General features: G+C 45.8%; 1 long non-coding RNA gene across 1 annotated transcript; it reads right to left on the reverse strand.

Moving 5' to 3' along the window:
• Positions 1 to 906: 906 nt before the first annotated feature.
• LOC306783945 lies at positions 907 to 20,759 on the reverse strand. The gene is made up of 3 exons (XR_013772325.1): positions 20,635 to 20,759; positions 20,202 to 20,275; positions 907 to 1,177 (listed from the first exon to the last, which is right to left on the reverse strand). It is a non-coding gene; the product is annotated as an uncharacterized lncRNA (long non-coding RNA).
• Positions 20,760 to 24,736: the final 3,977 nt, after the last annotated feature.

Raw genomic sequence — 24,736 nt, forward strand, 5'->3', positions numbered from 1 at the left:
GGGTGGGCATATCTGGCATAGCGTTAGACTGGTTTACGTCTTACCTCAATGACAGAAGTTTCAATGTCTCTGTGGGTGATTTTGTGTCTGTTACCTCTCCACTGTCATGTGGCGTACCGCAGGGCTCGGTTCTGGGGCCTCTGTTATTTTCCCTTTATCTTTTGCCTTTGGGACTGATTATAAAAAGTTATGTGTCCTATCATTTATATGCAGATGATATCCAACTCCATCTGTCATTCAAACCCAGCGAGGCCTTCACATTAACCAGGAGGGGGCGTTCGTCTAAGACCTAACCGTGATTTGTATACTAATCTCAACCTGTTGAAATACAAGCCGAACACACAACCTGGAATCACATGACTGCAATAAAATTGTTGTTTATTGTGAAGAATACTTACCTGGTCATCATGACATGTATTTTCAGTCATCAACTCATGTCACCAGATCATTTACCTGCATGTACAGTGTTCATTCTGTAAAAACAATTGATACAAATCTACAAATTAATATGAATGCAAATGTTGTTCTCAGTTATTGCATAGAAGTCTTTATTGTATTTAACAGACAAGTCGCTGTTATTATTTGGAAATCCACATGTTTGTATGGAACAATGTACACTGTAACCACAATACGCAGTTTGGAGTCGAGTTAAAGGTTTAGGGGGGGGTCACATGACGAGAGGGACACACCTGTTTATGTCTGGTTGACACTTGACCTTTAAGCAATGTTATGCCCCACCCCTTCCTGTGTTATGGGAGTTCACAGGTAGGACCCAAACACAAGACCACAGGAGACAGAAGTTACTATTAACAGGTTTTATTTAGACGGTGTGAAGGTCTGGAGCCCGTGGTCCGACACCCGAGTGGCAGATCGACGGTGTGAGGCCCGTGGCTCGACACCGGAGGGCTGGCAGCTTGACGGCGAGAGTAGTCCGTGTCACACAAGGAGGGCAGAGCGCCGGAGTGTAATCCGTAAACACAAGGAGGGCAGAGGACGCCACGGGGTTTCAGCGGGTGAAAGACGGTACGACCTGACCACCCCAGACTGCAGGACCAGAGCTTATGTAGTGACAGGGGACTCATTAGTGGGCCCTGAGTCTGGTGTGTCAGGCTGCAGGAGGTGATCGGCTGGAGTGTCCTCAGCTGTGCACAATCAAGGGTGTGGCCATGGGAGGCGTCTGGAGGCAGAGGACAAACACAGAGCACATGGCACACAATAACAAACGGGGGAATGACAGAACACATGAGAGGAGATCAGGGGAAACAGAGGTAACACCGAACAGGTCAGACAGGGATCCTGACATCCTGTTACTCAGAGCACGCTGTAGTACGAACGTACTTAGCATGACCCAGTCCATTGTAGTTAACTCTTGATTACAATGCTCATTTTCAGCCTGATGAAGGTTAAATATTAACCGAAACGTCGCTTTATTTAATTTTTTTATTTGTTTATTCGTGTTTAACTTGAACCAGCGAGAATAAAAGGTAAAACGCAAGGCTTCTGCAACTTTTTCCTCGCGAAGTCTCCCGCCGGGGGCCATCATGGCTGGCAGGGACACACACAGACGTGAACGAAATACGGACCGGTATGGAGATGAACGCAGCAGAGGCCGCAGAACACGCTACCACAGCCCAGAACACCACGGCAGACCTGGCTCCCCCCGAAGAGGTAGGGTCCACTCGGACAACCGTAGGCTCAATGAGTATTCCGAAGGAAACATTACCGGATACGAGCACAGTGGACAGGGCAGCTGGAGCGGAGCGCGGCGCACTGATTCAACTCATAGACACCGCGTTCCGTCACCACGTTACCGCCGGTCGTACGCCTCGGTCACTAGAACTGGGCGCAGACCTGATGAAGGCGGCCCTGTTAGACGTCATGGTTCTCCTCGACGGGCACACGGAAGTGGGTCTCGGTCCAGGCGCCACGGACGCGCGGAGCGCACCTGGACACAGCGCGCCACGGACAGAGATGACGCACCCCCACGGCGTACGGAGCCATTCCGACACCGTGACCACTCCAACCACCACCGGACCAGCCCGGTAAGAAGAACAGAAAGAGACTATTACAGCCGGAGAGGCCATGTTTCCGGCTCGCGCCGCGGCTCGCAGGAGCGAGTTCGCGGAGCGCGCGCTCCTATCGTGAGGAGCGCATTTCAACGCGATACAAGACAACGACGCGACCCGCCCCGGGGGACCAGGGAGGGAGAGCATGGTCGTAGAAGAGCTCGAGACCACAGCACCCGTCGACCACGGACCGGGGAGGGCCACAACAACACGCACAGAGCAGGACTACACGATGGCGGGCGCAGAACGACGCGGCAACGCTACCGCAGCCGCGAACAACGGGATGACAGCGGACCCAGGTCGGACGACCCGGACTTTGCTTTGAAGTGCCGCAATCTATTCAAGGTGATAAAGACATTACATCATTTTCTAAATGTCACAAATGAAAAACCTCCTTTGACTATAGAAAAAATGACTGAACATCTGACCACAGCAATCAAACCTGCAATCCCAAATCCCAACGTTTTAAAGACAATTGAAGGCAACGCCAAGAATTGGGCCAAAAAACACTTTACACTCAACACTCAAAGAGCATTACGAGAAGACAGTGGAAGTTGAACTGGAGGCACTCTCGAAGCTCAGAGTAAAAGAATGGGGAGCTCCTTTTCAAATAGCCTCAAATTGGGCTAGAAAGAGCCTGGGAAAGAGATTAGCTGGTGACACACTAGAAAATGCAAAGCAGGTGATCACAGACACATTGAGGCAGCTCACAGAAGAGGAGTGCGATGATTCCTCCAGCATCACAGATCTGGAGTCAGCAGATGAATCACCAACACCGAGGGACAGGTCTCCTACGCCCGCAGCACAGGGGGCGACGGCAACAGGTGAGGCAGATCAGAGTGCACCCAGCACCCCCATCTTGTCCCAGTCCCAGATAGAGGACCTCCTCCCTCCACCACGAGGGAATGAGGACACGCCTGCCATCGCTGGGGCCACGCCCACTAACCCTCAACATCCTTCCCCACGTCCACAGAGGATGCAGGACCGAACTGCCAGCCGCCGTTACACGGGAGGCTCCTTCTCTCTCGTGCCGAGAAAAGCAACAGGACCCAACCCTCTGACCCGCCCCAGAGTGGCCCCTCCCAGGACACAAAGTCCTGACAGCCAAGATGCGCTGTCCACCACCAGCTCCCCTGAGGAACTCTCCCAGGAGGAGCTCACAGCTCCTGGGGACCGAAATTCGGACAACACATCCCACACAAGCGGGAATATGGGCCCAGTGTCACTCACCCCTCGTGGGGGGAACAGACTCCAGACTGCAGTACAGACCCTACTGGGCCGCACACCTGGGGACGTCACCACGCCACAGGGACCCGGACCCTGTCATCCCACCAGACACCATCCAGAAAGACACACGATTGGATCCTCTACATTAAAGAAATATGTATCATAATTGGCGACTCGAATGTTAACAGATTTCCCGCCTATAACGTCACAGGACTGCAGGTCGACGGCTTCCCGGGAGCCAACCTCAGACATGCTGAAGACATTCTGGAAAACACCAGGACCACAGGACCAGTGGAGAAAATCATCCTCGCCTTCGGCCTGAACAACAGAGTTCAGAAATCCAAAGAGACTGCAGTCAAACAGCTGCAGAGAACATTGAGAATGTGTAAGCTCAAGTTTCCTCTTGCACAGGTACTGGTCCCACAAATCAACTTCTCCCCCGGCCTCCCTCTGCAGGAAAAACGGTCAACAGAACAACATCCCAACAGTGCAGGAGGAGGTATTCAGGACGGACCACAACCACATCCATTGGACACCTCGAACAGCAAAGGTCATCTTTAATCACTGGTGTAGTCATCTTGGTTTAAACTAGAGGTCCCCACTAACCTACCTGCTAAGGAGGGGGACAAAACAGTTATCAATTTGGCCACAAATTTCAGATGCACCGCCAACCAACTTTCTCTCCTTAATAAAGGATTGAGTTTTATTCCCACTAAAGGCACTAATGAGGACATCAAATTACAAGCTAGATTTGACTTACAACAGTATCACAGGAGACTGAAATTAGCAGCCTATTACGAGGACTCACCTGAAACAACCGGATTAAGATTCATTCGTAAATCTAACTGGTCTCCCCCACAATCAGTAATCCCCCAAGAGATAGCTAAAATGATCAGGGCGGACACAAAGTACTTCCAAGTACTTCACTAATCACCAGACACCTCCAAATTTGACCCCTCAAGAATATCTTGCCCTATTGGAATTAACAAAAAACAAAAGATTAGTCATTAAACCAGCGGATAAAGGCAGCTCAATTGTAATTATGGACAGAGAACAGTACTTATGGGAGGGGTACAGACAATTGAACGATCCTAAATATTATGTCAAATTAGACAAACCTATCTATTTGGAAACAATACCTATGGTGAACAAAATCCTAAATTCTCTCTGTGTAAAGGGTTTCATGAATAAAAAACAAAAGCATTATCTGATGGGGGACAATGAACCCAGAGCCAGGATATTTTACATGCTGCCAAAAATCCACAAGGATGCTGCAAAGTGGAGCATACCACACATCATTCCTCCGGGGAGACCTATAGTCTCAGACTGCAATAGTGAGACATATTATACAGCAGAGTACTTGGACTATTTTCTTAATCCACTCTCAATTATACATCCAAGCTACATCAAAGATATGTATCACTTTGTAAACCTGGTGAAAGAACTAACTATTCCAGAAGATGCTATTCTATTTACCATCGACATCGACAGCTTGTACACAAATATAGATATTAAGGAGGGCATGTTGTGGAATATTTCTATGAAAAGTCGGGAGAAGAGTGTCAAAGTGTTATCAAATCAATGTCAAATGAAACAGAGTCTGGATGAACGATCAAGGTTGTAATAGTCAATTTATTTGCTTGCAAGCAAAGAGAACACTGTCCCACAGACATATCACGTCATCTGCAGGAGGTGCTCTGAATAACACAGTCAGATGCATGTCTTGCAAGCAAAGAGAGCACAGTCTCACAGATACATCACCGTCATCTGCAAGAGGTGCTCTGAATAACAGTCAGATGCATGTCTTGCAAGCAAAGAGAGCACAGTCTCACAGATACATCACCGTCATCTGTAAGAGGTGCTCTGACAACATAGTCAGATACATGGACATTTATACTGCTTCCTTTGATTGGGTCACTGTGACCTCATCAAAGAGTTCAGTCACAAGAAATACAGAGTCTGAATAAGCCTGTTTTACCATCACACATCACAGATACATACAGAGGGTCATGCTCTTCAGCTGATGCGCATCAGGAAGTACCGTAATCTAGACCTCTGTGTGTCGCCGTCTTTGAAGACAGAAACAATGCACAGGAAAACAGATAACATAACAGATAACAAATAACAAGACACCTGGATGCAAAACTGATAGAATCATCTACTCAAATAGGTTTTGTGCCTGCACTTTTAAAAACTTATATTCTTCAATCCTAAAGCATAAGACGATGACATATTTTCCCATAACAGGCATGCAAGCCATAAAAAATATCTTTCAAAAAAATCCCAACAAGCACAGACCAGACAAGGAGCTATTGCAACTCCTAGAAATTTATCTCATGAGAAACGACTTTGTTTTCAATCAAGATATCTTTTTGCAGATCAAGGGAACAGCTATGGATAAGAAATTCGCTCCAGCATACGCAAACATCTTCATGGCAGAGTGGGAAGAATCAGCCCTCAAGGCCTGCACACTGAGACCACTGCATTACTACAGGTTTCTAGACGACATCTGGGGAATATGGCAACATTCCAGAGAAGAATTTGACACATTTCTCAATACTCTACATAATCACAGAGAATCTATAAAAATTAAATCCACACATAGCCTCACAACAGTTGATTTTTTGGACACAACCACCTATAAAGGAGACAAATTCAAAGAAAAAAACACACTGGACGTTAAGGTCTTCTTTAAAGAAACACACACATGCTCTACTTTTCAAGACCAGTTTCCACCCCAAACATATGTTGGGAACGTAAAGGAGCGTGTTCGGGTTATCAGCATTTAAGAAACTGAATTCTTGACATCAATAGAATTATTAATGTATGTAACAATTATTAATGATTATTAATAACAACGGGGCACCACCCTGCGAACAGGGACCAATAACCAAACGATAAAGCTAAGTCTCATAATTAGTAGTCACTCATAATGTCAATAGTCTGCGTATGACTATACATTCAGTGACAGTGAAGGTTTTTAAGTTCGAGCACAGGCTACTACATACAGTCTTATCAAATACATATGCACAAGTAATCACAGACGACTGCTCCTTAAAGTATAACAGAGTTTATTAAATCAAAATAATAAATGATCAGATCAATTAATATTGCAACCAACAAACGTTATCATACAATTTTATATGCCTAAACTAAAGAATGAATAAAATGGATGAGGGTGTATGTCTGTGTGTGTGTGTGTATATGTGTGTGTGTGTGTGTGTGTGTAAAGGAGAGTCTTTAAGCTACAGCTAAAGACTACAAAGATGGCGCGTCGAGTGACGCGGACAAAAGGGGAGGGGCCTTAAGATACTACAGCTAAACTACCACCAGATGGCGGAGTCGAGTGACTCGGGCAAAATGGCGGTGAGACTGCTGTATGTAATCACGTGTGCCGATGCACACATGTGTTGTGAGGCGATCGTTTGAACGGGGTTTCCCCCAGGGGCAGAGATAGGAGCTGTGTGTGCGTGTTACGTGAGAGGAGGAAGAAAAGGAAAAAGGAGCGAGAACTCGACGTGAATCACACTTCGGCATGCGATGTTGTAGGGAGCCTGAGTTTGCTGGTTCTATCACGCATAAGTATACCGCTGTCGTCTTTGAACTGCCGGTAACTTATGCCGTGATAAGCCACGCACCTCAGCTCACTCAGAGTCGAGTTAATGAAGAGAGAACTCCCACACGGAGTGGAATACAATGAATGAAAAGAATCCCCAAATAAAGTCATAGCAGTTAATACACAAATACAGCGGAGCTTCTCTGGTCCGTAATGATTGCATAAATACCTCGATATCACGCGACAGTAACTTAAACACACAAAAACACGGGAATATCAACATATAAATGAATGGGCTGAATTAAACTTAAGTTAATTTAAGCTATGCCCAGATACCATGAACCTTACTTGTCGATGCTTCGTTGCAATGGAAAAGTGTTCGTGGGGAAGTTGTCCGTTTTCCTCGTCAGGAAGGGGCAGGGGGAGCTTGCTTGCAACCCGGCTTTGCCGGCGCTGTTTCGGTCCGTTGGTGTGGCTCTGGAGCAAACGCAGACGTGATCAATCCTCGCTGCAGGGGGGGGATGATATGTAGCTCAAGCGCAAGTTCAATCAAGAAGACACTCACTCGTAATCGCTGTCTTTCCTCTCCTTGTAAGTACTCTATCAGCTGATTGGGGGCGTGCACTTTTAAGTAACCAACCAGATTCGGCACACCGGTTCCTCAAGCCAATCATATCATTGCTGTCAATCTTTAAATAGTGTTCTCCTCTCTGCTGCTGTCAGGTGTCATTGCAGCTAAGCAGATGCAACCCTCCTCCACCCCAGTCGCCTCCAGTCAGCATCACAGTCGTGCTCCTGATTCATCATCAGATAGCAGCGACTCCTGTCATCACCACCACCAGTGGTCTGGACTCCAAGGGGGGATTAGGCCTGTTGGACCTCAGTATCCCTACCCTCGGTGATAGTACTTCAGGATGGAGTCCAATCGCCAAAGACTTTGCACTTTTTCATATTTGACACTTGTATAATAAATCATTGTTAAACTTGTTAAACAAGTCTCTCCTGATTGAATTGAATCTTTTATGTCAAATAAGTTTCTGGTGTCACTGAAGATGCAGCTAAATGATGATAACACTTACGTTCACATGAAGGCTGGAAAGATGTCATCAGACTTGGGGCCGACAGGGAATGTGGCACACTCTGTCTCCTGGCTGTCATTTGTGCGGGTACAAGATCAGAAGGAGGGTTTAGGCAGAAATAATGCTCATAGAGAGAATGATTGTGGAAAGTGTTGTACTATATCGTGTTTTAACTAATTTGCTCATCTTTAATACTTACGACTGAAAGCAGGCTGATGAGACCAGTAGGTTGGAGTCTCTCCCATAGGACTTGAAGGTACGGACAAGGAAAGTGGAGGACTAATGTTTGGGGCAGTGGGGTTGGCCGTTTTTTCTTTCCTTTTGAGATTTCTGGCTGCTCCTCGTCACTTTCACTGTCAGAGATCCAACGTTTTGGGGTTCTGTTGAACAAAATAACTTGTATAAGGAATATCATGAATAACAAGAAGCTTTATATGAGTGTTTAGTGTTTATCTAACCAGGGTGACTATGTTGTAAAACCAAAAAATTATCAAATCGAAACTAAACAAACTTCGCAAAATAAAATTGTGTTCACTGCTACATAAACAAATAGTAAGACAAAAAAACATCATTACTTGCAAAAGATGCACATTATATACATTTTCGTTTTCCTCCTTTTTAAATAAGCTGGGCGCTGGTCCACTTCATCCTCAGTTTGGAGGTCTGATGTCTGCAGGGCCTTTGGTAGGAGCAGTCGAGCCTCATCGTATGTATCTGTGAAGAGAAAATATATATTTAACGTCCAAATGGAAATACAAATACTTTAACCAGAAAAGGCATATTTTTCTGAGTTCATGTCATTTTGCTACACAAAATGTTATGTCAGATTCTTACCTTCAGTTGCCCTGATTCTTATGGCGAAGCTTTCCCATGAAGCACCAGGGGGATGAGCTTTCATTATGGCCTTGTCGCATCTTTGTCTCTCCTTGTAAGGAGGCCAAACAGCTCTCTCATCTTTAACCCACTGGTCAGGAACAACTTCTGTGTCCCCAGTGTCAGTGAACTCCACTATGTGGTACATTTTCTGTTAATAAAAAAAAAAAAATTGTATTCTACAACTCGTCACGCCATGCAGGAATCAATGTTCAGGACTCTTTCTAACTGCCCATCTCAAAAATACTGTGAGAAACAAGGAAAAATTAGATAGTAATCTGCATGACAAATAATTGGTTTTAATAATCATACGCCTACTGATCAATTAGACCCAGACAAAAATCACCAGAGGTTTCCACTGTACCATGAAACTCAATATCCTTAACAGGTGAGTTACAACCAGTTACAACAAATGATGTAACGGCAAAAATTGTTGTGATTTATGTGCCCTGGAAAAACAGTTTGTGATTTAAATTTCTAAATAAAGTATTCTCATTCGACATTGATATTATACAGTTCATACAATTCACAATACGTCTCTGAGCTCTTGTATAAAGGTACTTCATTTTTATATATACATGCACGTTTTTTATTTACAAGCCATTGAGGTGGAACACTGTGCATGCATGCATCAATAATACTGTGCTATCTTTAGTATATTAAAACATTTTTATTTCAGGTCAGGCATTACTGACCATGTTGTCTTTACTATCAGCTGTAAAGTCTGCATTATTACGGAGGAAGCAGCTGTTATTGGAGCGAGCAGCGTGTCCAGCGGCGTAATCAGACCTGCGGAGCGGCCGTCTGAAGTCACGTTAGCGGCTTTGAGCAACTAATCTACTTCCTGTTTACAGCGGCACCCACCCTCATGCCCACTGTATGTGTATGTTGGTTTTGAGCGGGTTTGGCGCGTCAGAGTTACTCCTGGTATTTAATCAGACTCCTGATATTGTCTGTTAAATGAAGCTTTTCTTGGAAGAGGTAACCTATCACGTGAGCGAGACATGTGTCGGGCGGATGAAATTGCAAGAGAATCCGGTCAATTTTCTAAATAAAACTTCTTTCAGACTCTGATAATCAATAAAACAGAAATAATATAATATTTATTCTTTCTGTGCGGCCCGGTACCAAATGATCCACGGCCCGGTAGCGGTCCGCGGCCCGTTTGGGGACCACTTATTTAGAAAACGTTTAAAACGATAACGTATTAATTTGGATGTCGACTCAAGAGCCGCAACAGAGGGGCTGCAGAGCCACGTTGCCGATCCCCGGATGAATCGAGCCGCTAAATAAAAAGTTAACTGTAGTTTATGTGGAAATCACTGTACTAGCTGGTTTCAACTCGAAATTACATAACCTTAGTGTAACTAAAACAAGCATTCATTGAATACTATGCATAGTATTCTCATGACACGGTTAGATAGCTTGCTACAAGCGCGGTTAACGTTCCCTGTTGAATATACACAGGGCAGGTGGACGAATTGAGCTTCTTTCAAAAACGAGTATTTGATATCTAAATGTGTTAAATATCTCCCACCATATTAGAACAATTTGATAATGCTTGCACTTACCACAAATGCGGATGTCGGTGGAGGAAAAAAGAGAAATTGCGGGAACGTGGTCCAGATCCTTTTATACCCTAAGAGGAGCGACACTGAAAAGCTGAAGAACAGGTTTTCGGCCAACGACCCCTCGTCAGTTTGGAGAGGCCTGGAAGTACTCACCAACTACAGGAGACCACCCCCCCCCCCCCCACTGAGGCCAACCACCAACTGGCTGACGACCTGAATGCCTTCTCCTGCAGGTTCGATAAGCCTACCCTCACCCCCCCCACACCCCCCCACCTGCCCCATCAAACAACCATCTACACCCCCTGCCTCCTCATCTCTCCCAACCGTCCCCCCACCGGCACTGAGGATCTGCGAAGAGGATGTGAGTCAGCTCTTTCACAGACAGAAGATCACGAAGGCACCAGGCCCAGACGGTGTGTCACCCTCCTGCCTGAAAGTCTGTGCTGAAAGTCTGTGCTATATCTTGGCTATATATTTATACTTGTATTATAGCTAAATGTTTATACCTACATCCGTTCTACTTTTTTCCGCTGCCCTTTTTGATTCTTTATACATATATTTTTCTTGTTTATTGTAAATTTGTGTTTGTACATTGAGAGCGGAGTGGAAACCGGAGACAAATTCCATGTATGCGTAAGCACACATGGCCAATAAAGCTGATTCTGATTAACCCGGCTGCCATGTCTCAGCCAGAATAGGCCCGAGTCTATAATGCCAGATTGGGCAAAAATGAAATGGGCCAAAGCTGGCTCACATTTGGCCGCATCGAGCCGGAACACAGCCGAGTCAGCCGACACTCAGCCGCAATACGGCCGAGTCCGCTGGCTACCTGGGCGGGCGGGCTCTCTCTCTCTCTCTGAGTGGATGACGGAGTGGATGACGGAGTGGATGGCGGAGTGAGAGGTGCGGTGTGTGAATCGGTGGAGTGAGTGACTTTTTCGAATTTTTTTGTACATATGTTTCATGTTTAGTGGGAATTAGTAGGTAGTTCATTGATTAGTTGTCGTTTTTTGGTGTTTATGTGGTGTTTTGTGGGTTTTTGTGAGTGTTTGGGGGTGTTGCGTCACGAGTGAGCAGCGAGGGCTGCCGTCATGGCACCGCTCCGAAAACTGACAAGGAAACATGGTTTTAAGATCTCGCCAGGGTTTCCTTGTTCAGTGGAGGACGTGTGTGTAGCGGTAGCGAAGCTGGTGGGCTCGTTCAGCATCAAAACTGCCGCTAGAATGAATGGTGGGGTTGTGATGTTTGTGGATGAGGAAGAGAAGGCGAATACCGTCGTGGAGAAAGGTGTCGTCATCAGGGAGACGCTGATTTTGGTGACGCCCCTCTCTATGCCGGCTAAAAGAGTCATGCTTTCTAACGTGCCTCCGTACATAGCAGATGAACTCATCATCAGGGAGTTGTCCCGGTATGGGAAGGTTGTGTCTCCTGTAAGAGACATGTCCTCTGAGTGTAAAGGAGCGGACTTCAAACACATTGTCTCTTACCGGAGACAGTTATACATGATAATGAGTAACTCCAACATGGAGCTGGATCTCAATTTTAAGTCATCAGTGGAGGGAATAGAACACAGCATATACGCAACAACACAGAACATGAGGTGTTTTAACTGTGGACAAGAGGGGCACCTGGCGAGGGCTTGTCCAGGGGAGGGGGCGGGTGATGGGGTTAGCTACTGTCTTCCTCAGTTGCTCTGCTTCCAGCCTGCAGCACAGTTTGTTTTAAAGTAGAGCTTTTATCCAATCAGATTTCACCTCTGTGTCTCTAGGTAAGAAGAGAGGCCCGATGCCTGCTGGATAGCCTTTGCACTTTAAGTGAATGGGGACGATATTGTTGATTGGCATGGTGTTCAACCAATCAGATCTTTAGTTTGACATGTTGGACGTATTCTTTGACATGTCAGAGCTTCTAGGTGGCCGAGCCGAGTACGTCAGCATTAACGTGCAGCTCAGCATTAACGTGTGCTGTGATAGGGTGAAAAGGGAAAAGGGGGATTTGTAAATAAAATATATTCATTCACTGTTAAATAATATGCGCTATACTTGTAAAGCTTATATTGCAGAGTTGTGAGGTCACTGTAAGTAGGTCAAAAACTCAGAATGGGGCATTCCGTCGCCTGTTCGCACGATAGAAACACTTGCTTAAACCACCAGATTAGGGCGGAAACTGCCATCTTAGAGTCGGAGAAGAGCTCTTTTATCTATTCACACAGAGACTTCGAAATAGTTTAGAACTGCACCCTTTTTTAGCACCTTAAGTGTTAACAATATGCTGTACATCATGCTGTACATCAACATTTCACACACACTGACGTTCCAGAGAAGGCGGGTTCCGGACGTGAGCCATTGTGGGTGACGTTGCCCAGTGCTCCATCAGGCCATTTGAACGCTAGAAACAAATCCGCCTCCTACTTTGAATTTGACCAATGGCTCCACAAGGAGAACCAGAAAGGACACGCCTGCGCACTCTGTATAAGCGCTCTTAGGTTTCACTTTTGCACTTTTTTCCTTTTTGCTAGGGTCCGTGCACGTTTAACTGCTGGACATAATACTTCTGTCACAAATAAATGTTATTGCTTGAATTGAGCTAAACGCCTCGATCTCAGTCTGTTCACTCAATCTTCATTCTTAACATGGTAGCAGAGTTAGGTTATCCAAGATCCAAGACTATTTTTCATCGAGTAACAGACTTTCTTCTGTCGACAGAAAGGAAAAAAAAAAAAAGGCGTTTCCCCTCGAGGCTGCAGGAGGCCTCAGGCCTACAGGGCCATTCTGCTCAACTCTGAGAAACTGATCAAACAGCGCGCTGAATCAAAAGGTAAAGCAGAGCCTATTTAAATGAAGTCTGCGTATTGTATGTAGGAAAAAACTAAATTGAATTGATCGGAAGTACTGGAGTGTGAGTATGAATTGCCTTGACTAAATTTTTAAAGATAAATTGCCGAGCATTGTGACAGAATTGTTATGACAGCAGTGGGGGTTTTTACTATAGCATGTACATGTGTGTGAGTGGATCTAACAGAAATTGATGGTTGTTAACATTGTATAGGCTGCCATTGTGTTCACCGCGTAAGCTTTGATTGACTGTTCAGAGGTTACACAGCCGTGGCGAAAGCTTCGGTTCGCTGACCAATGACGGTCTGAAAGACTGAATTCCGGGACACACTGTTGATTTATGCGAAGTTGCAAGCTGAGATTTGGATCAAGTATATAGAAAGTGTTGTTGAAATACGCTGATGTGAAAGTAGTGTGTCTGGAGACTGCACAGCGCCATTTCCTAAAGGGACCACGTTCATGCATGTTGTACACTGTAAAATGAAGAGCCATCCAGAGAATTTTAATTGAAAAAATAAATTGATGAGGTTAAATAGGAGGTTGAATTGATGGTTTGTGTACCAGTATTGCAGAAGTGGCAGTGTATGGTTTTGCATGCAGCATAAGATGTGCTCTGGGAAGACATCGATTCAATTGTAGCACAAGATATCGCCATTTCCTTCGGGACCGTATTGGCACAAGGCGTACACTGTAAACAATAAGGTCAATAGATCTTCCCTGACGAGGTCTGTGTGCGATTATTTGTGGAATCACGGCAGTGTATGGTCGATTGAGTGTGGAGTAATGCCTCAGGGAGGTATCCATTTCCTTCGGGGACCGGGCTCGTGAAAACGCTATAAGAACAAATCCATATGTGATTTGTGCGTATTTCAGTGACGGCAGCGTATGGTGTCAATTTGGTAAGGATGAGAGTGACTGCGTGAAGCGTACATGGGTGAAAGACAGATGAGATTTGGAGTTGAAGTGTGCAGAGGCTCGTGTGTGTTTGCCAGTGATTGACGGTCAGTGGAGCAGAGCACACTCATGAGACACAAACTTTGCATTCAACACAGGCACACGAACACGAGGATAGAAGAGGAAAGCTGAGGGTTAATATACATGTCAGTTTTACTGGTATAGTTACAAAGATTACAGATTTATTGGAAATTGTGTTCCATAAGGACCGTCAACATAGAAGCGAAGACAGAGCAGGCATTCATTCAGTCAGAGAGACACTGGGAAAAAAGGGAGTGAAAATTTCAGATAAGAAACCAGGTGCAGGGAGTGTAGGATTTAGGCCAAGGTCAGAGGGCACAAGAAAATTTGGGAGAAGCTTTGGCTCCCTCTGGTGGCACTACAGGAACTGCACAAGAAAATTTGGGAGAAGCTTTGGCTCCCTCTGGTGGCACTACAGGAACTGCACAAGAAAAGTTGGGAGAAGCTTTGGCTCCCTCTGGTAGCACTACAGGAACTGCAGAAGAACATTTGACAGGAGTTTTGGCTCCCTCTGTGGGTACTTCAGGAACTGCAAGAAGAACATTCGACAGGAGCTTTGGCTCCATCTGGTGGACATTCGGGAGTACTGCATCCAAACATTTTATATTGAAAATTTTGAAATTTTGAATTTTGAATTTTGAATTTTGAAATTTGAAATTTGAAATTTGAAATTTGAAATTTTGAAATTTGAAATTTTGAAATTTGAAATTTGAAAAAAATAATAATAAAAAAAAAAAAAAAAAAAAGAAGATTGGAATTGATTTAAAAAAGAAAAAAGAAAAAATATAAAAAAAAAAAAAAAAAAAAAACTTGATTTGAAAAGAGAAAGAAGACGAAGAACACAAGAAGACATGGCTGGAGCTGTGGCTCCATCTGGTGGCTACTCAGAAGTACTGCGTGCAAAACTGAAAAAAACAGTAACAGAGACTGGAGGCAGGACTGCATGGAAAAGAGACAAGACACATTGGGATAAATGCATGAAACGATGGCAAGAGGAGGGATGGTGGAAGGCGGCCAGTCCACTACCTCCATCAGTCAACAACCTTCGGCTCTTCACCAACGATTTGACAAAACGAGTGGCTCGAGCACAGACTGCAGAGAGAAATCAAATGACAAATCAAACCAAGCGATGGGGGTTCGCTAACCCACTGAAGCAAGCCCGCAAAGACAGAGAAGAGGAACAGCGAGTGGCAACGATGGCACTAGGGATGGCCATGACAGATCGGATGCAGGTGGACATGCCAACCGGAAAAGAAAAAACCTGGTCCCGTCTGTCACTCAACATCAACCCCCTGGACGTCACCCCTACCACTCAAGCCCCGGTAGGTCTGGAAAAGGCTGCACAGGAAATGAGCCAAACATCTCTGGCCCCGGTTCCTCCCCCACCCTCAACTAGCCTGTATCCAGCACTTCCTCCGGTTCCTCCCCCATACTCCCATAATAATCCATTCATACAAGCACCGGTGAGAACAGTAAAGGGAGGACTGCTCTCAGGAGCATTCCAGATGTCCCTGGATGAAGGGTGCACCATCGACACAAGCTCCACCTCAACAGAGCGAGCGATGAGAAACATGATGGAGAGGGTGAGAACATTGGAAAGAGCTATAACAGGAGTCCCCATAGACAAAAAAGATCCTGCGACAACAGAGAGAGGCCAGCAGCCCGAAGAGAATGAAACAGAGGCCCAGCAACAGAGACAATTCGATCAGGGCTGATCAGCGACTTGACGACGACCTCGCTGCCACAACACTTTTCCCCATGCACTCAGAAGAGACCTATGTGACAAGCAACCTGTACCATGATCCTGAAGCTGGAAGACAGCCATCACAAAGGAACCCAAGCGGACCAACCACATTGGAGAAGCTCTCTGTCCTGCTAACAGAGGCGGACGTGCTACAACAGACTCTGAACTCAGTTCTAGCCCACACCAGCCACTGTGACAGACCGGTGGCAGTGCCAATGTATGCGGTGTCAGGCACTCTACAAGGAGAAGTTTTCCCCTTCAAGACAGGGACTGGAGTTCCACTCTCCCAACATGCCATGCAACTTCGGTCTCAGGGCCAGCACCAACGAGAAGAAACAGAGCAGAGTGTTCGTGGTGCATATCCCCTGAGAGCAGCCCCCACTCTAGCCCAACCACAGCGTGTTCAATTTGTGCCTTTTGGGTTTGCAGATCTGACCAGCATGATACAACAGCTTCCATCCCTCCATGCAGGAGCTGATCCGTGGATTGAGCTCACGGAAGCTTTGACTGCTGGCCGCCAGCTAGCAGTGGGCGACCTGAGAGCACTTCTCTCCCGCTGTCTGGACCCATCCCAGTGTACTGCCCTACTACACATGGCAGGCGCTGGTGCGGCACCAGATGCCGACCCCTTTGATCAACATCGTACAGCGTTGTGGCAGCAGCTCAGAACTAAGTTCCCCACTCCAGTGAACCAAGGCGCAGTGGCAGCATTCATCTGGACCCCGGGAGAGTCTCCACCCCTGTATCTGGCCAGAGCAGAACGGGTGTGGCGCCAGGCCTTCAGAGAGCCACATGATGCAAGCATTACCACAGTGGCACTATGGCGTACAATGGTAAAACGAGGCCTCCCTGATGGACCTCGCCGGAGCATGGACGCAGTGGTTGGCCTAGAAGAAATGACACAAGACATGTGGAACGCCCAGCTCCGACATTACCTCTCCAAGCACATTCAAACTGAGGCGGGTAGTGACACAGAAATTAAGACCTTGCAGAAGGCCCTACTCAAAAAACAACTCAAAGAACACAGGACGCGATCTGATGACTCGCCTCAATCTGATCATCTGGATGAACCAAGAGGGTGTACATGTCTCGTCCAACCCACCAACTAGTACGTTGTCCATGCCAGTACGCATTATCTCCCTTGCTCCCATTACAGAGACAGTGTCCCCCACAGACGAAGAAGTTTTCTGGCTACGCTGTCTTCAAACTGGCCCCCAGACCCCTGCCATCCAATATTGGTTCAACATTCTCAAACCAAAAATCACTCAGCTTTTCCCATACAAAACTCCCCTGGACCACGTCCACTGCACTCATGTCCCCAGACTACTCCCTACCGTTCCACCTTGATGTTTCTGAAAGAGACAGCCTACTCAATGCTGTACTCTTCCAGAAAAAGGGGGGGTGAAAGACAGGTACTGATGTATCATTCATCAAAACTTGACACTGTGGAAAATGGTCAATCCACGTGCGCAAGATATGTTGCAGCAGTGGCAAAAGCAATTGAAAAAAAATAAATAAAACTTCTCATATTGTCATGGGCCATCCACTGAAGCCAACATCCGGCCCACCTGAGCTTACCATCGAACACATCAAAGATCATCAAAAGAAAGCAGGACCTTATGAATGGTCCGAATGGACACGGAAAGGAGCCTCAAAAGACAAAGAAGGTCTGTGGAGAGCCCACGACGGCAGAGTGGTTGCCTCAGCAGAACTGTGTGCAGCACTCCTACCAGGGGTCCACGGACCTACACACGAGGGAAAGAAACGGACATTGGACAATTTAAAACAACTATGGTGGCATCCGCACATGGAAGCGATATCTTTCCTCTTCTGCGATGAATGTCAAATTTGTGGAAAATACAACCCAAGAAAACCATTCAAGACACCGATGGGATCTTATCCCGTGCCCTCTGCCTGTTTCCAAGACATCAGCATAGATTATACAGATATGGGACCAGAGAACAGCGTGCAGGGAAAGAGGTACATCTTGGTAATGGTAGACAGATTTTCAAGATGGGTGGAAGCAATTCCCACCAAGAGAGAAGACACGCAGACAGTTGTAAAGTGGCTGCAGACAGAACTGATTCCCCGTTGCGGAGTGCCGAGATGCATCCGCTCTGATAACGGATCACACTTTAGCAACACCATGCTCGCACAGGTAGAGCAATTTCTGGGAATCACACACCGATTCGGGTCAGTCTATCACCCGCAATCTCAGGGCCTGGTGGAACGAGCGAATCAGACCCTTAAGGCCAAAATTGCCAAAGTTTGCGCGGGCTCCAAATTAACATGGGTTGAGGCCCTGCCCCTGGCCCTTATGGCCATGAGGTCCGGAAAAGGGGGAGAAACACATCTCTCCCCACACGAGATCATGACTGGCCGGCCGATGCCAGGTCCACCCAGAGATGGAGGTCATATGCCACCTCTGGATGTACAGCAGATTGAAATGTCTGACTATATGAGTGCCCTAACTTCTCTTACTGAAGCTCTCTTCAAACAGATCGAGAGGACGCGAGCAGTACCTGAAGCAGTGGCAGCTGGAAAGCAGATACAAGTAGGTGATTGGGTCAGGGTCAAGGTTCACAAGCGCAAGTGGACTGACCCCAGGTGGACTGGGCCGTACGAAGTGAAGGAGGTTACTTCACACTCGGTCCAGGTCAAGGGCAAATCAGGCGCCCCTTGGCACCACCTGACACATTGTGTCCCAGCACCGGTACCAACCAGAATACTGGGAGAAATTCGCACTAATTTGGAAAAATGCACCGAGAGTCTAGACGCTGTCTAGGGGACCCTCATGCAAACCCCGCCGACCGAGGTCGGCAGCGCTTCACCTGGGAAGGGGTGGGATGTGGGAAGAAAACTATAATGGGGGTGGGAATGGGCATACTAGTTGCCTTACTGATCTGGGGATTAGAAACCAAGTATCAGACACACCAGCACCCATCTCATTCAACTACCCCTCTTCCCTCACCATCCCCGAATCAGACACACACCCGAACTAGACATAGCACCCCACCAGTTTCCGATCCAGACGATTCAGATGATAGGGACCTAAACATAGAGTTACAGCCATTGAATGAGTAGTTCCAAAACATAGAAGTTCACACCTAGCAGGTGTGAAAAGGGGGATTTGTAAATAAAAATATACATTCATTCAATGTTAAACACAGCTTATACGCGGATATGTGAGTTCTAGTACACAAAGGTCAAAAACGCCAGGTGGGGCACTCTCGCACTCGCCTGAACAAAGTGGAAAATACTAGAACTCTGAAGGATAGCTTTTGCCCCAGTTAAATGTCACATAGTCTTACAGAGAACCAGTCTCAACTGCCTGCTCCATCTTAGAGATAGAAAGAGGCGCCCTTGCATATCTAGCGCCTAGCTTATCTCGTTGGCCGAACATAACAATATGCTGTAGATCAACATTTCACACACACTGACGTTCCAGAGAAGGCAGGTTTCGGACGTGAGCCAGTGTGGATGACGCTGTCCAGAGCTACATCAGGTCATCTGAATGCTAAAAACAGATCCACCTCTCCTTTTATTTTGACCAATGGCTCCACAAGGAGAACCAGATGGACACGCCTGCGCACTCTGCTATAAGCGCTCTTTGGTTTCACTTTTGGCACTCTTTGCTTTTGCTAGAGTCCGTGCACGTTTAACTGCTGGACATAATACTTCTGTCACAAATAAATCTTATTGCTTGAATTGAGCTAAACGCCTCGATCTCAGTCTGTTAACTCAATCTTCATTCTTAACACAATCCTTTGCTTTTAATGAAAAATAAAAGATGGACGCCACATTCTCTTTCACATAACTATATGACGTACTGTTCAAAGTAGTACTACTTTCAATACTCAATACTCAATTACTCAATTACTCAATACTTTAACTTCTCTTTCTACCTGAGTATTTCAACACTCTACCCACTCCTGCTTTGATAATGCTGAAGGTCAATTAACAGTGAACACACTGTACTCTGAAATATCAGCTCACAGCAACAAATCCCCAAATCTACATGGGATACATGGCTAATTCTGGTGTTTATGGTCTCATCACTTACAGTGATGCCTTTGAAGGCTCATTGTGCTGTGGGTTGAATGGAATACCTCATGGGTTTATGACCTTTATGAAAAAAAACAAGTGTTCAGAACTCCTATAGTGTTTCGATGTGTGCCAAGAGAAGATAACTACGAACTAAAAAGTCAAAAACTGAACAGCTCAGCCATGTTATTAGTTCTGCAGCACTGTAGAACAGCACACTGTGGATCCCTACCTGCAGACTGGAGACGAGGAGCTCTAAGCCGCTGGAGGAGCTCATGGAGGCTGTCATACTTGGTCGGCCTCTTTCTGTAGCGAACAGACAGACAGACAGACGGACGGACAGACAGACGGTTAAATAGACGGAAAAATAAACTGTCAGACAGAAAGTTAAAGAAACAGTTTGTATTTTTGTTTGCCTGTTTATTTATCTCTGCAACAACAAGACCAACAAACTGTGAAACAGATAAATATACAAGCAAATAGAAAGATGAATAAACAGGCAGACAGAAATATAAGAACATGTTTAAAAAGACGGATAAATAGAAATATAAACTAACAGACGGAAAGACAAACTGCTAAACCTACAGATCAATAAACAGGCAGACATAAAGATGAACAAACTGTTAAACAGACAGACGAGCAAAAGAACAGGCAGACGGACGGACCAACAGACAAATGATAAAAAAGAAGCCGGAGCAGCAGCACCGAGGCAAATCCAAAGTGCGTCCTGACCGCTGTGCACACAGCGTCTCACACACACAAGGAACTTAAAGCGTCGGTCTCTCTCGTCTCTCTCACACCGAGACAGACGCGTCACATGCATTATTGCTGTGTCTAAGGAGAGAGAGCGACATGGAGACTCTCCCTGAATTAAACTTGGCTGGGAATACCTCCGTGTGTGTGTGTGTGTGTGTGTGCGCGCGCGCGTCACTGTTGCAAACAAGTATATTCAATATGTGTACAGTATGTGTTTCTACACATCTTCCAGAGAGTGTCTTTTTTTAAATATAGCAGAAAACCCTGTTTGCTTCCTGTTGTAAAATACCAGCAGAGTATATTTGTTGAGTTTTGCATGGGGCTTTGTTCGTGTTGCAGAACACTGTCAAATGCATGAACACAAATAAATGTGTGGGCAGCCGTGTGTCTGTGCATGCGTGCCTGTGCATGTGTAACCCTATCCCTCCAGGATAAAGCGCTCCAGAAAACATTTGCAGTGTTGAAAAGGCCGCCACTATAAAAAAACCTTGACAAGGCCGGTTGGGCAGCTGCGGGACACGAAATATATACAGTAGGAGACTTCAACCAATAAGGGTTTTGATGTCTGGTAAAAATATTTATTTTGAAAATAGGCCATTTGCATTGCAATCACCAAACTCCGCTAAGATGACAAGTGTGTGTGATTCAATGCTAACTAAGCTTCTGTTTCTGGGTAACGCCACATGTCTGTATTTATATTGGTACAGTACCTTCAGAAGGGAGTATGGATTTCATGGTAATTACCACTTTTGACTTTCAAGAATGAAAAATGTGGTTATTTCACTATTGTCACCATAATACCATTTTTAATCCAAATATTGCAGTGATAACCATTTTATTGTCAGGAGGTTACAGAACTATTGTTATGGCACTACGAAATAGTTTTGCTTCGATGCTATCTTTAAATGCGTTTCCCCATTATTATCTCCGCCAGGGGATCATGCTCTCGCTCGTGTGTGCTTTTGTGAGTGAGTGAGTGAGTGAGTGAGTGAGTGAGCACTTCTGTGTCTGTCCATGCATTCTGCTGCAGCACACTGCATAATATTTTGGGTGGCCAGTCATGGCTCCCTGTCATTGACCCCCCAGCGGGTAGGGCTGGCATGTGATAACACAGCTGAGGTCATCTCTGACCCCCAACTGCTGCTCTGTGCCCAGAGACACAGAGGGGAGAAACCATAGACTACATGTCTGTGGTTCCCCTGTCCGCTGTCGCTGTCACTCTTCCTCTACGTTCATTCATCAGCCACATTCATCCCCTACAAGCAACACTAGCTCCCCTTGGTGGCATGGAGGGTATCCAACTACTCTTTCCCTTGCCGCTACCGTAACCTCTACTCCACGACCCATGAATATTCCCGTGAGAATCACAGACTCGCGCTCACGCCCTAGTTATGGTCGGTTTCGAGGTGCTGCACGAGTGATCCGTCATATTGCACATACCCCCAAAGCTTCCTGTGGTGATGACGACACAGTCTTCCCCCATCAAAATGTGTCTGATTAATGCACGCTCTGTAACAAACAAGGCTCACATTTTAAATGACTTGTTCACAAGTCATAATTTGGCTTTTTTATTTATGACAGAGACCTGGCAACGGAATATGGAATGCATCCATTTCAATGAACTCTGCCCTGTGGACGGCTCTTATGTTGGGACACCGCGTCTGACAGGCCGCGGTGGAGGCCTCGCCGTGATCTGGAAGAATCAGCTTTCCTGCCAATTGGGGAGCACAGACTCCTATGCTACTTTTAAGCTGCAGCTCACTAAAGTGGGCAGGCTAAAGCCGTTTTACTGTTTTTTAATTTACCGACCTCCAGGTCCTGCAGGTCAGTTTTTATCAGAGTTCACAGACTTTCTGACCTCTATTATCAAGCTAGACAAAGTGCTTCTGGTTGGTGATTTTAATCTGCATATCAATGATACCACAGAATGCAGTGCCACTGAGTTTCTCAATATTACTGAATCTTTTAATTTCATGCAACATGTTTCTGGCGCCACTCACAGGGGTGGTCACACCTTGGACCTTGTGTTTTCTCTGGGTCTTGATATTGATAATACCCGTTGTGAGGACCTACTGATCAGTGACCATAAATGTATTTTCTTTGATCTTTCTGTCAATGCTGACTCCTTGTGTCTGAAACAAACATTCCTCAACCGCATTATTACTCAGAGTACAGCTGATCATTTCTCTATGCACTTCTGCTGTGATATTAACACAAATCTCAATGATGTTGAACTCTTGATACAGTCATTTAATGAACATTGCACCACTTTGCTGGATAAAGTGGCACCTCTTAAGGAAAGGACCAGGGCTGCCTACAACACTTCTCCGTGGATGACAGACGCTGTGTGCAGCCTGAGACGGAAGTGTCGCAAGACAGAGCATGATAAACCACAACTTTTGAATTTAATTACAGCAAAATCCAAGTCTTCTAACTCAGAGATAGATCCTAGCCTAGACTTGCTCACTCCAGAAATTGAGAAATATACGGGAGCTCTAACTAACATGAGTCGAGTTTTGTTTTCTCAGGTGACAAACGCAGAAGCAGCAGCTGACGAAAGGAAGCAGGCTCCTGTCATGTCACCAGGCAGTCTGGTGTGGATAAGAGTCCACAAGCGCAAGTGGAGTGAACCAAGGTGGACCGGTCCATGGGAGGTAATATTGGCAACCTCACATGCAGTAAAGGTAAAAGGTAAAATGGGAGCGACTTGGCACCACCTCACTCACTGTGCAGCAGCGAAGGTAACGAGTAAGACACTCGCAGAGATAGGATTGAACATCAAACAGGCAAAATTTGAAGCTAAAGATACCCAGAAGAGGGGTTAGACAGTACTGAAGATGATTTTTCCCCCACAAGTTTAAGCGATGGCGTCCATTAGGAGACTCTAGGTTCAGTGGGTTATGGAAGTCTGTAATTATTTTCTTCCTGATTTCAGCAGTTTCCCTCTTAGTATGGGGAATTAAACACAGACAGGAACCAGAACACATGCATGACTACATCGAGATTCGACATTTAGCCTCAGTAGCTAATCAAACCGATCCCCGACCACGTAGAGAGGCTTCCCTGAAGACACTCACCTATGAAAATGTTACTCTCACTCTTATTCAAAGAAGGTACGGCATAAGTATGAAGAACCAAAAGAGGGGCCGATAGCCCAAAGGGAGCTTTTGATGACCAAGTGTACATAGATGTCATAAGGCTGCCAAGGGGGGTGTCTAATGAATTTCAAGCCAGAAATCAAATAGCAGCAGATTTAGAATCAGTTTTCTCTCAAAGGGTAACAATTAATAAAAATGTCGATTGGATCAACTACATTTACGATAACCAACAGCGTTTTGTAAACTTCACCAGGGACACCATATCAGGGCTGCATGCGCAGCTGGCGAAGACTAGTTTAATGACCTTGCAGAACAGAATGGCATTAGATATGATTTTAGCAGAGAAAGGTGGCGTTTGCCAGATGCTTGGGTCTGCTTGCTGTACTTTCATTCCAAATAACACAGCTCCTGATGGATCGGTGACCAGGGCACTGGCGGGAGTGACAGCACTCAGCCAAGAGCTAGCAGACAACTCCTGGTGTCACTAATTCATTCACCGACTGGTTGGAGGCAGACGCAAATACAGGGCAACCAGTTATGTGTAGAGGATGAGGGAGAATTGGAGCTTCTGATGGCCACAGTCTAGATGAGGCCACCAGCGGCACTTCACAAGCAGTTCCTGACCATCCTCTCGGTCAGGAACTGAAGGACCTGATAAGGCCCAGATGGACTTCTGAAACACATCCGGTGAGATATTGGAAATTTGGGAAATAGACGGATTGTTTTGGATGAGTATTTTGAGATTTTTTTGTTTAATGGGTTATAATGGGATTTTAGGGTGTAAGGATTAAGAAATGTAATTTTGTCAAGTGTAAAAGAACAGTCAAGGCTTCTCAGTATGTGTTCTCTAGCCTACAGACTGTCTCCTGATCCTGCCAGCCCCAAGACATGGAAGGCAGTGAACTTCAACGCA

Source organism: Melanostigma gelatinosum (genome assembly GCF_949748355.1).
Source record: "Melanostigma gelatinosum genome assembly, chromosome: 1".
Taxonomy (NCBI): Eukaryota; Metazoa; Chordata; class Actinopteri; order Perciformes; family Zoarcidae; genus Melanostigma; species Melanostigma gelatinosum.